Here is a 5,414-nt window from a genome sequence, read left to right as displayed (position 1 = left end):
AGATGATCCGTTTGCTGTTTCGCTCCGAGTAGATCAGATTACTAAATGCCTTCGTTTTTTTTTTATGATTGAAGGATTACTGGTGGGCAACTGCCTTCGTGTCATCTCTGCAACGCTTTTATAGTCGACACGACAACTCTAAAATTGTCGAGAACATTCTGGATAGGGCGAGTCGTTTTGATATGTGTTTCCGCTATTTGATAATAGATGGCGTTGCACGTCTCGAGCGTTCTCACTTTTACTAGTTCTTTTGATATTCGTTTCTACTATTCGACCACATTATGATAGCGGTACATGTGTTTTCAAACTTTACGAAAATAGGAGTCGGTGACCTACCAGTCTTTTCAATAAATTATGTAATTATCATAAAAGAGTATAATCATAGCTATCATTATCGTAAAGATTTCAGAGTTCGCTCAGTAAAAGCTACCAAATTTAATAACTTTCACAAGATGAAGTCTAACGACTACAACTCTAACGTCAATATCCCAATTCCCTTAGAATAATGTCTATTTCAGCGGTAGGCAGCGGCTTGGCTCTGCCCTTGGCATTGCTAAAGTCCATGGGCGACGGTAGCCACTCACCATCAGGTGGGCCGTATGCTCGTCTGCCTAGAAAGGCAATAAAAAAAAAAAAAAAAAAAGTCTGACTCTCCAAATCAAAGCACTTTGCTGCAAATATAGAAAACACCCTAACATATTTCAATTGGCATTAAATTATACTCAGTGAATTAACATAAACACATTTTATAAATCAGATTTTCATTTATTCTTCTTTTAATTTATAGTAACTATATTTTATTTTATTTTATGTAATTAAAGCTCTACGGCTTTTAAATGACAAATTTTAGAATAATTCCAATGAAATGAATAATGAACTCTTTAGATCAAACTACGCGTACAAAATATGAGCACAATCAAGCGGTCGTCGCGTCCGACCATTGATCAGAAGAAACGCCCTCTCCGGCGGCACTTTTCCGCCACAATTACATCCATTACGTGCAGGAAATATTTCAGAGCTCAGAATGAAGCTAACTTCTTTTTAAATGTTTTCTTATGTCACTTTCGCGGTCCACTGAAATGTAAAAAAAATTACCGCGGCTTAATTCTAAAGTTTAACGTATGAAGGAGGAAATATAAGTTTTAAAATATTCAAAATTCTCGACATGAGTACTTGGATTGGAGCAGCGTGCGATCGATGTCTACATAGTAATATTTCCTATAGGTACCCACTCTCCGTCATTACCCGCCCTTAATAATTAATATTAATTGCTACGTCATTGTACTACTATTTTCGATCCTGTTTCACAAAGAGGTTTGTTTTCATAGCACTTGTTGTTTTGGTAAAATATTCGATACAAGCAAAAGCATGTTTAGTTACGGCTATTAATGAAAATTCCAGTGGAAATTAAAATGAACACAGCCTGATAATGGTTTTAATTCTCGCTTAGCACGACAGCTACACAGCTTTCCAATTCGAATTCCGTTTTCCTTCTTGCTCTAAGACATTACCGAATCACATTAGATAAACGTACTTAGATCCAGTATTTCTAGGAAGCTTGTTTGCCAGTTCCGGTCGCCGGATGCTTGCAGTCGTAACGCCACGCCGTCTGCAATCTTTGCGGTTCATTTTAAATTTCCTAACAAACTTTGCAGGCGTCTCGTTGGGACGCTCCAACCAATGGAAAATATGCTTTAAAATCTTTATCGTTTCAGTTTTCAGGTTTGACGTAGTTTTTTTTTTCCATTCCAAACAGTTCTGATACCTTTTCTAATGCCACCAATACTTAGACATTAAATTGTATTACTAGATATTATACCAAATTTTATATGTTAACACCAAAAACATGTGTAAGTTCAGATTAAATAAATTTGTTTACATAAAAACCCAGCGAATCTAATTGCTGATTCTAAGTGAGAATTATGAGGTGCAACATAAGTATTATATATATATATATATATATATATATATATATATATATATATATATAAAAAAACAGATGCATTTCACCATAGAGAGCAAAAACTTAACTTCTTTCTCAATTAAACAAAATTAATAATCTTCCCAAAAAAACGTAATTATTAATTTATTAACCAATGTCATCTAATTAAATGAAAATGTTATTCACGGAACCTCGCTGTGAATAATTACACCGACTTAATTCTTTTATATAGTTCCCAAGAAAAATACTATAATAAAACACTGTTATTTGAAAAGAAACCAATGAATCGGCATGACTATGAAATTGCATTATTTTTCTGGCATTCAGTTTCAACGTGCTCTTTGTCACTGAATTCCAATAAGACAGTGGAGAAAGATACCGGTAGATCAATTTTTGGGCTGAATCTTATCTTATACCTTTAAACGAGCAATTCTTGTATATTAATATATTTATAATCTGAATCTCGGAAACTGCTCCAACGATTTTCATAAAATTTAGTATACAGGGTATTTCGGGGCCGATAAATCGATCTAGTTACGATTTATTTTCAGAAAATGTTGTTTTATTCGTGTTTTCAATAATCAACTTTATCGATAATCAACCTTATGACTCTTCCCGACATCTATTGGCGAATAATAATACTATTTTTCTTAACTGAGAGCAACTAACTGCTTTAAAGACACTAACAGCTACTTCAGCAGATGGCTTTGTTAAGCCACTCGAAGCCAATGAGTGTTTGGTTTAAGGTTAGACCAAGAAAATGAATTGTTTATTTATATTATTTGTGTCTTTTTAACTCACGTGTTCACTTAAAAATGCCTAAGAGATCTTGGAATATTTCATCATTTTATCAATATGTAATTCGTATTGAAATATAATTTCTAAAAAACACAATTTATCAACCAAAAAACATACCGAGCAAAGATCGGTCATCATTTAGTATATGTATAAATGGGTTCTGAACATCTTATAAAAATCTGCTTTCGATCAGAATAATTACATCTCTAAGTAAACATTAGAAACCATGAAGATCGGACGTTTGTGATAGGTAAGGCACGTGTTGTCAATTCACAACGAAACTAAAGTACCCAAACGCCTCTTGGAAGGCCAGTCGAAAGACCGCAAAAGCAGGCTCAAAGTCAGATGGTTGGACGATGGATGGATGACGTTGAACAGGATACTTGGGGGCTTGGGGTAATAAGTTGGAAAAGAAAAGCCACGAATACAACGAACTGGAAAAAACTACAGAACAAGGCTAAGACCGCGGCGGTAATGCCTCAGATGAATGAAACGTTAGAGACATATTAGTAACATTTAACTTAAGGTCCTTAACGTTCATAAAATTTACTACAAAATATACCTTTTTATTTCTAGTTTTATTAATTTAGATTACTGACCACAAAGTTGAAGCTGTCAGGTGTTTATTGGTCATTAATTTTGATTCATGCCTACTATTGAAAACTCATCTGAATAAGTTTTTGATAGGCTGGTATAGTATTTTAAGGTCAGTGTTAAAACCTTAAAATACTATACCCGCCTATCAAAAACTTATTCAGATGAGTTTATTTTCGTTGTGCGGTGGTATAGGTTGGACTTATAACATTATTAACTAATCAACTTATTTTTGAAAACCTGGTCTGTTTTTTTCTTAGATTATAGTCGGTTCACCTACTGCGCTTTAAAGCCCTCAGAAATATTTAATACATACTTAGTTTCCTTTTAGTTTTAATACTACGTCAAATAACAGCACTTTATGTGTCATTTCCCCCTGCGTGCGTCATTATGGTAATAGTTTGCCTCACAATAATTCTTTAATTCACAGCAGCCTATTTCTAAATTAATTCTCGCACGCTATGATTTAATAGTTTCTTGACCCACTTATTCACACCTTAGTGCTTAAAAAATACATTAAATTCCTTAACCATACATCAAGTTGTGTGCGGCGCATTTTGCACTACTTTTTTAAATTATTTACATACATTGTACCTTTGAAAATGACGTATCCTAAAGGATCAAATAGCGTCTATTTTCTACAGTATAATCTAGAATGGTAGCATTCTTTGGACACGTTTCTCAACCAGTCTGTAGAACGTATCGTTGCCTCCAGTGGATAACATAAGGCCACGCGGAAGATTCCCATGCGGTGGACCGACCAAATTAAGACCACAGCAGGAGGTCCCTTAAATTAGTGCAGCAGAATACTCTCGAGCAGCAAGAGATGGCGGGATATCGTATTTTACTGGTGGTAGGACCTCTTGTGAGTCCGCACGGGTAGGTACCACCTCCCTGCCTGTTTCTGCCGTGAAGCAGTAATGCGTTTCGGTTTGAAGGGCGGGGTAGCCGTTGTAACTGTACTGAGACCTTAGAACTTGTATCTCAAGGTGCGTGGCACATTTACGTCGTAAATGTCTATGGGCTCCATTAACCACTTAACACCAGGTGGGTTGTGAGCTCGTCCACTCATCTAAGCAGTAAAAAAAAACACGCATCAAATTAGATCCCTCCAATACTACATAATAATCACGACCACTCTGTCAAGAGTGAAATGACTAAGACGAATAAGGTATAACTAAGAAGATAGTAGATAGTATAACGAGCCCGCAAGGGGGACCAGTATAGTGGCTATTTTTACGACGAAATAATCGCGTATTCAATTTTGAGACCTGGAATTTCAGAAAGGGAAACAGCAATTGACAGGACAGCCGCAAGTCTGAAAGTGTGTGCAATAATTTATCAACTCAATCAATTGATCAACTCCACTAACTACTCAACAGGAAGACCATGAGTTCGATTACTCATCAAGTCCGTTCTACTCATCATAAAATGTAATCTAAGTTTCATGTAAAGTTGCAAACCGTGCGCATCAATTAATTCACTTCTCAAAATGACAGTTAAGTTAAAATGAAAGTAAACTCTGCATTTTAGTTAGAACTCCAGAGATTAAAAATAAGTTTTAAAAACTTTCCAGTTCCGTCAGAAGTTGGAAACAGTTTTGTATACATGCCATCGCTCTGAGAAAGAAAAATTTCCTGCCAAAGAATATCTTCGTGAAATTTGCTTTCCTGAACAGTTCCGAACATTGACTTCAATACATCCTTAAGTTTCAAAATCATATTCTAGAATTTTTTCAATTGACGTTTCTAACTACGAATTAAGACCACAATGTATTTGTCTTATAATATGACTATATATTGACTCTGGGAACAGCCTAATACAAAATGGGACATCTAGACTAGATGAACAGAAGATCGAGCTTTTATAGCTTCTAGATTCGAGAGTGATAAACATTTCAAACTGTCCAAATAAGGGTTCATTATGAACTAACAACAAGCTTACAAGCTATATTCAGAAACTTTAGCTTCGTTAATAATCAGACCAGACTCTGACTAATATTTCTGCAAGGAAATACTTAGTTCGTAAGTCAAAAGTTCGCAAGTTTCCGCATTGAAAACTTTAATTTGTTTCAAACTTT

This window comes from Bombyx mori, chromosome 9 (genome assembly GCF_030269925.1).
Source record: "Bombyx mori chromosome 9, ASM3026992v2".
Lineage (NCBI taxonomy): Eukaryota > Metazoa > Arthropoda > Insecta > Lepidoptera > Bombycidae > Bombyx > Bombyx mori.
Note: the sequence above shows the minus strand (reverse complement) of the source record.